This window comes from Coptis chinensis, chromosome 1 (genome assembly GCF_015680905.1).
Source record: "Coptis chinensis isolate HL-2020 chromosome 1, ASM1568090v1, whole genome shotgun sequence".
NCBI classification, from domain to species: domain Eukaryota; kingdom Viridiplantae; phylum Streptophyta; class Magnoliopsida; order Ranunculales; family Ranunculaceae; genus Coptis; species Coptis chinensis.
The window spans coordinates 39,028,968-39,040,336 of record NC_141456.1 but is presented as its reverse complement, the minus strand read 5'-3'; the positions used below and the strand labels follow the sequence as shown (position 1 = coordinate 39,040,336).

Below are 11,369 nucleotides of genomic sequence, written 5' to 3'. Positions count from 1 at the left end.
TTGTTAGGCAAGACAATAAGAAATGAAGTCTAATGTGATTAATAGTTTAACTCTACTTATAAGAAAGTGCCATTCGTTATAGAGAATGTGCATTTTTTGAAGACTTGGGATAATCTCAATAATAAAGTCCGTAAAAAGCTCTTGAGGTTGGTTTTACTCTATCTATCTATTTTACTAGTGTTTCAAAGTGTGTTCATCTGGAGAATGCAGAATTTATTTTATCCGATGATTGTTTCTTGCTATGGCATTGCGCATTACTTTTCAGTGACCCAAGTTGAGTTGTTTCGCGGTGTAAATCAAGAGTTCAATTGTTGGATCACCCAAGCTCTGAGGTTAGACGCCATTGTATTCTAAATACTTATTTTCCTTCTACAACTGCTACTCACAGGTATATGCATTAAAAGCAGATCTGCAATGGTGTGCGTCAAAATGCCCTTGTGGAAATGTTTCAAATATTGACCACGGTATGCGAGAGCCATAAATTAACTTTAGCTCAAACCTCGGGTTCCATGCAAGCATAGCGGGGTGTGTAATGACGGTGGTGGTGGTGTGAAGAAGAGCTGCAAAAGCTTTGATGGAAGTTTGTATGGGGCAAGTTTGCATGTGAACAACCGATGTAGCATTCTATGTAGTAGATCTTGACACATGTGGGTTTTGGCGGCGCTTGGTCGAGCATCACTTCTACGAAGGGCGGGGGTTGGTGGGAGGGCATTTTCATCAAAAAGCTCGTGTTTCTCTAGTGATATGACACAGTTGAGCAAAAGTGAGTATCCCTTGGTACACTACGCACGCATGTTTGGGTTAAGTAGCTGCTTTGCTATCTGTTTACGTAGCACTTACACTGGGTTGTCTGGATGTGATGATTATATTCTAGAGTTGTTCCTGCCACCAGGCACGACGGCCTTAAGCAAACATCTGATATTTCTGGACTCCGTCTTGGTGACAATGAAGGCGAGCAACATTACCGGAAGAACCTCCATTGCTATCCGTTCAAGTAAGATATTCCCCCTCTACCACCTTCCACCAACCTCCACTGCTAAGTCTTGGTTGCTGACAAATCTAGGGAGTTTTATGTTGCAACAGGACAATAATTATTAGTTTTGTTTTTTTTGGTTTGCATGGCGAATTTGGGTCAGCAGCAATTCGTTGTGTCATTTAATCGATCCTCATTTTCATCTGCAGCTGCCGCTCTTTCTCTTTCCAATAACAATAATAATAATAACACCGACAAAGAGCAGAAAATGGCTTGTGCTGAACAATTGGTTTCCGAATTGAGTAATCCCGATCTTCGTGAAAATGCTCTTCTTGATTTATCCAAGGTTCTTTATTTAATTTAATTACTTACTTCTTTTTTATTTAATTATATATAATATTAATTGATTTCATCCTTTTGTAGAAGAGAGATTTTCCAGGATTTGGCTCCCTTTACCTTATATAATATTAAAGTGCATTACCTTAGACCTCGTAGGCATTTTGCGAGGGCAGCAAAAGACCATTCTTTGAAACTTATCGAGGGTGGGAGTTTCCTCCGATGGGGTCATGTTTATGTCCATGGATGGAAACCGCGTCTCTGTCGAACCAAATCGCCCGCCAGAATGTTCCCCACAGCCAGAAACAAATCGCCCAAATGAGAAATGCTGGTCCTCAAGTTATGGTAGATCTTCTAACGTAAAGAAAACCATTGGGAGAGACGCCGGGAATCTTCTTGATTATTTCAAAGCGTATGCGGTGAGAATCCCCGGCTTCTTTTTACGCGAATGCAACTTCGGCGACGAGGGCCATATGACTAATGTTTTTGGGCAGATGCAAGGTCAAGAAATGCTTACATTCACTCTGGGGATGTTGTTACTTTTGACACTATGTACGCACCTAACCAAGATGTCGGGTTCCATACGCCCATTCATCGGTATGAACCATCACGGCGATGGTGCCGTTTGGTTGTGCTCTAATCTTTTTGACGAGTCCGAGTCTTCCTTTTGTGGCTCTTCAAGACTTGGCTTGAAGCAATGTCCGGTCGTGCTCTGTTTCTCTAACAACAGATCGGAGACCCGAGGGCTATCTGAGCAGCAGCTTGCTCAAGTTTTTCTGAACTCGCCACTGTATTTGTAAATGGCACATTTTAAGGGAAGGTCAGGAAAGACTTGGTCATGTCTGCCATACCCATCCAACTTTCCAAGGGGAACTTTATAAGTGCATCAACTTGACCGAGACGATTGAGGAGTTTGAATCATCTTGGAGTTCTTTAGTCGACAAATATGATCTTAGGAAAAATGATTGGCTTCAGGCCTTGTATAATGCTCGTAGACACCGGGCCCCAGATATTTCCGTGATACTTTCTTTGCCGCAATCTCCATGAATCAAGGGTATGAAAGTGTTAGTTCATTTTTGATGGTTACGCTAACCAACGGACCACGCCGCCCGTGTTCTTTTCGTCCGAGATGAAAGAGCTTTAGAAAATTGGTTTGAGAAAGAAATTGAAGCGGATTTCGAGACAATCTGCACCACACCAGTACTGAAGACTCCTACCCCAATGGAGAAACAAGCCGCAAACTTGTACACGAGGAAAATAATTGCAAAATTTCAAGATGAATTAGTTGAAACGTTTGTTTATACTTCAAATAAAATTGAGGGGGATGGTGCAATTAGCACTTTTCGGGTAGCAAAGTTTGAGGATGACGACAAGGCATACATTGTCACCTTAAATGTTCCTGAAATGAGAGCAAGTTGCAGCTGTCGGACGTTTGAATTTTCAGGCATTCTCTGTAGGCATATATTGACAGTTTTCACTGTAACATTCAAGAAGAAATTATATCTATATGTGGAGCTGCTCACATTCCAGTCATCTGGGCAACACAGGTTTTGGAGTCACTTGTCAAGTCAGGTCTGCCTACTAGAGCTGAAATTACAGATGTGGCCAATGGAAGGAGGTAATTGGTGCTTTTCCTTGCTTTCTTTTTTAAGTTATTAACACTCCATTATCATATATTTAAATCATCTTGTCTGTAAAATTTGGAAATTGCGGTGACATTTAAAACATAAGTTACCAGCTAAATCCTTCAGTGCCAACTAGTCTATGAACTTCTGATTGGTTGAAATTCCGGTTTCCTTAAGTGTGAGTCGATCGAGATCTTATTCTGGTTAGGGGTATGTAATGGTATTAGAATGATCTCTTTGCTAAAACAACATATTCTAGACTAGTAAATAGTAATGACGTCCGTTATTACTTGAATCAATTCTTTCGCCGCTTCGCCATGAGGCATGCTTGTTTGCTTACTAAATCCACTGGAAATGTGCTTTTTAAAGACCATTTTGATATGCTTAGTAGCTTAAAAATACAAATGAGATTTTGTTCTGCTCTTTCGATTATTGTGTTTGGTGCAAGTTTAGTCGATATAGCTGGAAAACGATCCGTTCTTGTGGTACGTGGTAGTAATAGCCTCTAGCTCAGAATTTTAAAGTATCACTCTTTGATGAATATAAGGCCTGATGATTTGCACTTGTAGACTTCTAGAACAGGGTGGTCCTCTGCTATTTGATAGATGCTCTTTCCTTCTATTTGAAGGTGCTGGTGCTAAAATTATTTATGTTCTAACTTTTTTGCCTTTGACATCAACAGATTCAAGCACCTCTAGGCCGAAGAAAACACGCTTATTCTTATTCTACTTACGCAAAAAATAGAAGCCTGCAAGGCAGCTGCCGTGAGCATATAGCCAGGTTGCCACATAATCAGCCACCAAATGGCTTAAATGCAAACTGGAGGAAGCCCAGCTCCAAGCAATAGTAATTTTGCTCCTTCTTGACCAACAAACAAAACCGTTTGACATATTATTCAAAGGATATTGTCCAAATTTACTGGAATAGTTCTAATAATATTGTGCGTCTTGTCATCGGCCTTGCGGTATATTTTTTTTTACATTTGTAGACTTGGTAAATTTTTGTGATCTAGAGTATATATGCTTTCAAGTCCATCAACGGGTTGACCCTTAACTTGGAAGCCTGGGCATGGGAATGGGATAAAGGTCCTACTGAGACGGATATGTGACCTGCAGACTTGAGAACTGACATTTGTGGAGGTTAATGAAATATCTATGTATATTGCAGTAGGAGAACTCGTAATATCATCGGCCAATGAACAGTTTTGTCTACAACAAACTTGTACTACTCATGGGATTGGCAAAAAATGCTCTCTATATTCGGCCCGATTTCTCGGCCGCGCCATGACCGAGGAATCCCAATATGGTAGGGGTCTGCTGCAAATAGTTTGATGCATCTTCCTCGAATAAGTTGGTTATCTAGAATCATTAACTCAAGCAATTCTCTACAGCTCGAGGATTCAATACGTCCATCCGGTAGGTAATATCGACCTTGAGTATACCGAGATTTTGCATTACTATCCCAAGAACACGACAATTTACAAAGTCCTTTGTAAACAATTGGGTTCTTAGTCCCACCTCCATTTATCCATGGCAATATTGGCCTAAATGAATGGGAAACAACAAGTCATGCATTCAGCCAGTTTTGCTCTCACGAAAACCTTCGCTACTTCTGATCTTCAACCCGCACAAACTCGTATGACACCTTCACCGGAGATCTCTACTTGATTCGAGAGCGTGGAACAGCCTCGAACAAATTGAGGAGGGTTACTTTATGCACATCATCAAGTCTCATACTAGTTTCAGCAGGCGTGTGATACTCTTACCCGGGGTAAAGCAATTCCGATCACTTCTTGGAATACCAACATGTGGGGGAGAAGATATGCATCTGTGATCTTTACATAAGCTTGATGCTATTTTATGTGTTTGTGATTGTTTCACGTTGCATTTTATGCTTCTGCTTTCTGCATGTCTCTGAAATATTTTTCTGCCTTTGAATCTCTAGACTGCGTGCGGGTTATCTTGAATGATCCTTTCTTGGGAAAACGTGTTGAAGAAGGCAACTTTACTACAGTACCTTTGAGGGATGAGTTTCTCGAAAATGCCCGTCTTTTCATATTTGAAACTTAGTGCAAATACATCAGTGCATTGATATAGGGTAATTAAATGCAACTTGAAGAATCAGTTTTATATGTAAATTAGTTTCACTTTGTTCATCTAGTAATTTGTGACGTCGCAGAAATTCAGTGTCCATTCATCCTGTCTTTTCATTTACATCCCACGAGAACACTTGCGGAAAAAGTGGAATATGACTTATGACGAGGCTGAAAGATGGATAGTGAATCTTGTCGCGAAATTCAAAGCTTGACGAAAGATTGATTCCAAGTCGGAACTGTTGTCATGGAACCCAATCATGTGAATGTGTAAGTGTTCAACCGGTGTTCCTCCCCGCTAAGCATTCATTTTCGCCTTTGTCGGCTAGCCCTTTCCAACTCACTCCCTTTCTTCTCTCGATCCGACTTGCAGTGCGAACAGATTATTGAAAACACCAAGGCACTCTCTTTGCGTACTTACAAATACGCTAATCTCGTTCTAGAATCTGCTCAAGTATAAACTGCTGTATAAGGTGTCGTGTTTGCGAAAATTTCTTGAAAGCTCCAAAGAATTGTTGTGAATGATTTTGTTTTTTTTTGTTTACTTTGTTTAGCTATTTAACCTTAAAGAATTGTTGCAAATAGTATGATCATACCCGTAGATACACACTAGTAGTAATCTTCAGCATATAGCTTAAACAATTGTTTACTTTGTTTAGCTATTTAGCCTTAAAGAATTGTCAGTAATCTTCAGCATATAGCTTTTTTTGGACTCCATGAGCTTCTTTAGTAATAATCAATAGAACTGTTCTCTTACTCTTCCCATGGATTTAATAGAGTATGTAGGGTTGTATATGAGACGAGAGAACACCTCCTTAAGTCAAATATTTTTTTTCCTCGAAGGCACAAAACGAAGTCAAAAGTAGGATCTTTGAAGACTGCTCAAAGTGGAAACAGTTTTTATTGGAGTTTGAATTGCTCATATTGTTAGGAGTATGAGACCACTGTTGCCACATTTTTGTGAGTTTGGTTGTTGGACCAGTGAAAATAAATAATTGAACTTTCCGATCTCTTGGAAGGGACAAAACATACCGCTACTTAAGAATTATGCTACCATACTCTTTTTCTGAATTCCGTAGTTTGAGTATAAGGAGCTACTACTTAAGAATAGGATATAAGTATATATCTATATATACATATTTGTTTTCTACTTGCTTTCGACTCCTTTTATTTATTTATTTATTGGTGTATAAGATGAAAGGGACTTTTTCGATGATACCATCCCAAAGTCATCCCCCGATGCTTACAACCTACCGAAGGTGCTAGTTTTGTACAAATGATATGAGAGCTTGAGTTTAAGGACAAGTCCCATTGATTTGGAAAACAGTGTGTATTTCATTCGTGGCAAGTCCTATTTATGAAAGACGTTTTGGTGATGTTATTTTAATAAAAGATTATGTGATTGGATGTACTTGTAAGATTTCTTGTTTATATTATGGACGATTGTAAAATACCCAATAAGTGGGGGCATCTTTATGCAGGTTAAGTAGTCTCCCAAAAAGGGGGGGGGGGGGGTGGTTTTGGGGTATTTTATATTTTTTTACATATGAAATAGTTTTGTAACGGTTCTTCACCGTTACTAAGCTTTGCAATAAGTAACACAAAAAAGCGTTACTAATTTTATAAAAGCGTTACTAATGTTAGAAAAGAGTAACACAAAAAAGGGTTACTAACTTTATAAAAGCGTTACTAATGTTAGAAAATAGTAACATAAAAAAGCGTTACTAACTTTATAAAATCGTTACTAATGTTAGAAAAGAGTAACACAAAAAAGCGTTACTATTTTTATAAAACCGTTATTGATGTTAAAAAAGAGTAACACAAAAAAGCGTTACTAATGTTATAAAACCGTTACTGATGTTAAAAAAGAGTAACACCAAAAAGCGTTACTAATTTTATAAAACCGTTGCTAAAGAGCAATACAATTGAGCAAAGAAAACCGTTAGTAAATATTTTAGTAACGGTTAGAAACTGTTACAATAAATAATTATGTAACGGTTATAAACCGTTACTAATATTAATAACGAATTAGCAACGCCCAAACTGTGACGCATAAAAACCGTTACAAATATTTTTAGTAACGGTTTCTGACTGTTAGGGATGTCCTGTTTTGGTATAGTGACAGGCATAAGAAGGTACTTATGCCTCATGCTATGGGCTCGAGCTAAACTAGACATACATATTATCTACCCAATAACACCATGGGTCTTGTATTTCAGCGGGCATAGCAAGTCCAAGAACAAATGCTAGCAAGAACCTGGTAATTTCCATTGGTTCATCATCAATGTTGATGGAGAACACTTGTTCTCCATCTGGTCTCTCAAAGAAAATGCAGTTATCGTAAAAATAAGATGCTAGTGTTGGAGAATAAAGTTCAAGCCAGGTTTTTACCATAAAAGCGATTCCCACCTACGTTATGTGATCGCCAAAAACCAAGCACCATAAGTAGTGCTTTGGAACAAATCTTCGAAAGACTGTTCCGGTATTATTGTAGGAGATGTGATCTCAAAACGATGCTCTGGAACAGCTGCAAATGATCCGGGAACAACCCGCAGAAAACTGGAAATTTTTGTGTTTACGAAGGTCAGGGCGCAGGTGCGCTCTGATGATTTTCGAGTTCCATTGTTTGAAGCGCCAGAAGTCGCCACCTTTTGGCAATGCCGCTTTTACCAAACTTTCTGACAGAGACTAGGGCGCAGGTGCGCTCCGAGGTGTTGATTTTTGAATATGGTGAAGAACAACCGGAAACGTGGGAGTGAAAGGTGAGTGATGGAAGTTAGGTGTAGTGTGGGTTGTGAGTGTATAATGAATGAAGTTTTTATAGGTTTTAAGTTGCTAAAACGAATCAGGAAGTTGCCAGAAAGTTTTTATGGCATACTAAAATTTTCAAACCCGAAACGGAAACAACTCATATTCTTGATTCTAAAACAACCCTAGTATCTTTTAGGTTGAATTTAGGATAAAACTACTTAACTTATCGGGATTTCATCCTAACCAATATTTATTCATAGATATGCCCAGATCGCCAATATTCTCACCCTGACTCCGAAATAACTTCTAAAAATGAGGGTCATAAAAAAATCATGCTGGAACAGATAATACCACCCCCAAACAATTTGGGAAGGTGGGATCAATATTAAACAACCACGCACAATGAAAATAACCGCATTATATTAAAATTTTCATTCAAAGTACATTTCACTACAAAATTCAAATTACCGAATTAAAACTGACATTAAAATAACTAACAATAATAAAACTACAAATAAAAATCATCAAGCTATACTATCCCTAAACACATCGGTACTGGTAGCAGAGGGCACACGCCCGAGATGGCTCCCCGAAATCCCCGATGGGCCAGCACCATTAAATTCTTTCGGGCGACGTGCCTCGATGATGTATCCTCGGAAGAGAATCCCTTTGAGGTGGGAAGCGCGCAAGCATATCGGCTCGAATCGGGCGCCGAGCTTCTAGCTTCGGCCACATCATCTGTTCCCACCGCTCATCCTCTCGCTGGGTACGAATCTCGAAGTTATGGTGGATAGTAGCTTGTCGAGTCCAGAGGTTTTCACAGATAGTATTGAGTGAACGCATGCCACGATGAATCACAGCCATGCGTTCTGCATCTGACCAACACCTTTCCAAGGCATCATCATCAAAACATGTCAAGTCCTCTTCGTCCTCCGAGTCATTCTCATTTCCGACGTCCTCCTCGTCGACTACCCTATCCTCAGGCAACCTCCAAACTCGTTGGACACAATCCTTATAAATACGAGGATTTCGGTGTAGGGTGAGGTAAATCCTATCAGACGTCGGAGTCGCTCTCAACTTCAGCATGATCTTGGTTATCAACATAGGGAGAGGTGCAATAGACTTCCCTACTCCCCTAATCATGTTAGGCAAAAACTCCAAGATACGTAACTCATACTTACGCTCTGGAGTATCCACGAATGTGGAGGCAGTTCGAACCGATGTCGCCGACCTTCTCCTTCCCTAGGGCGCTCGACCAATCCATCGAGTCGCAGCCAAATGCCGGTTGGTTCCGAGGGATGCCCGCGAACACAATGCGAGCTTGTATTGTAGCTCCTATTGGTAACAGTCACGTTCTTCAAAGGCTCTACCCCATTGTATTGGGACTCCTGTAACGTGGCATCCAGATGGATTCTAGGCGAAATGCCTAGAATCTCAGGCAACAACCCAACAGTTAGTTCCTTCCTCCTCTTTGCCACCGTAACGAAAATTCTATTCCCCTCCAACTCCCTCATGTTGTAAAATCGTCGGACTAACTCTTCGTGGTAAAAGGCGTCGGTCGAGTACCACAAGCTACTCCCAATCACTACTAATCATTTCATCACCAGAAAACGGTAGCGGACGCGTCGCCAATAAATGCTTGCTCGCAAAAATCCGCCTTTTGAGCCATTGGAAGTTTGTATCGATTTAGGGTTTGTAGAAGGTGTAGGAAGCAATGAGGAACAACCTCACCGGAACAACAATGGTGGTGGTGCGCGGTGGTGGCGGTGGTGGATCGGCAGTTCCAATCTTTGGATTTTTGGTGGTTTTGGTTTTGCAAAAGGCTGGAGGTGGTGGTGGAAAGGTTTTTGAGAGATTTGAAATTGATTTGGATGTGTGGCGTGGTGTAGTTAGGTTTCTTTTTAATTTTATTTTTTAGTTAGGATTTGAAGCTTTGTTGGTTGTTAATGGCGGTTTGGAGAAGTGAAGAACGCGACTTGTTGGTGGAAACAAAGTGGCGCTAGTCTTATTTGCGCCGTCGCGTCTTGGGTTGGGCCCAAGCCCAATTCGAATTTTTTGAATTTTTGTCGATTTTTAGCGCAACTTCAAACTAACATTGCCGCTTCGTTACCGGTCCGATTTTTGCGAATGAGATATGGAAATGATTAGGAGAGAATTTCCAATCCAATGATCCATAAAACAATCTATTCTGACCGTGGATGACATATAAGATAATAGAAAATGCCTCGAAGTGCGTGCATGACGTAAGTTATGCGAATGAATGAACTCTAAATTCATAGATTATGTCAACCGGAATCGGAATGCAATTAAATGGCCTAAGCAACTCTAATGGGACATAAAACATTCTAGGATAGAAACACGAACACCCCACCCCCAAACAAATTTTTTACAACAGAGTTTAGAATTTTTTTTTTTTTTTTTTAAAGTCGATTCGAGACTTCCTATCTTACTATGTTTATTATTTAATATATATATATATATATATATATATATATATATATATATATATATATATATATATATATATATATATATATATTATTTATTTTTTTTTTTTATTTATAAATACAGATTAACATATAGAAAAACAATAAGCAATAATGACATAATTCACCCCATAGAGAAACATGACTCAAAAATCCGAGAAAACATGCAAGAGTAGAAAACGTGAATTATATTAAACGTGGACTTAGGATCCGGTACTTATAGCCACACATTCCATAGGGAGGGCCCGGTTACCTTAATGGTGCACTCACCAATATCTGAAATGAAAGGAAATGCACCAAACACAAAAAACGAAATTTATAGTCGATACTCGAGACTTTATCTAAACATATGTATGAACATGCAGTTTATCATATATCAACAATCGAAATAGTTGTGGATCATTCCATAAATAAGTATCACAGAAAACATATCCAAACACAATCAAGCACCAAGATTTCCTATGACGCAACCTAGTGAACTGAAATCGAAGTCGGATAGACCTATAACGTAACCTATCATGCACCTTCTTTTTCATCTTTGAACGAGAGGGTGTCCTAGTGAATAAGTGTGGAAAAGTGAATGGTTGTGGAAGATATGGTGGATATGGATAAGTTGTAGAAGGAAAGTATGTAAACAATGAGGATGTGGGTTTAGCACAAAACTCATTCATGGTGTAGGTAGGGACTGTCTCAAGTCTGAAAATGAAGGTGTCAAATGGTTTGTCTTTTTGAAGTATTTGTTTACTAGGTGGATTTAAAAAATTATGAAGCACAGGGAGAAACAAAAGGATCGAAAGTGCAAACTCGAGATTCCTTTGAAAGGGTGGAATGAGGGGAGTCGAGGTGGATGTTGTGCAAAAGTAGTTCTTGATAGGGTGAATCATCACCTGCTCTAAGAAACTCATCGAATTCCTCATCTAGATTGGTCATATCCACATTACTATGGTACTCCTCTATATCTTTAAGAAAGTCATCTATCTCGGCCCTCATCCGTAATATGTGTATCAACAAGTGTAGGGATGAAAATGTTGAGTCCAACTTCCAAAGGAAAGAAATTTGGGCATATGATTATCGGGAACGTGTTGTTGAAATAATCTCGGCGAAGC

At 39.4% G+C, this 11,369-nt stretch overlaps 1 pseudogene; it reads left to right on the top strand.

Annotated features, from left to right (window-relative positions):
* The first annotated feature begins 1,551 nt into the window (after positions 1–1,551).
* Positions 1,552–3,056, top strand: LOC147523918 (protein FAR1-RELATED SEQUENCE 3 pseudogene; annotated as a pseudogene).
* The last annotated feature ends 8,313 nt before the right edge of the window (positions 3,057–11,369 follow it).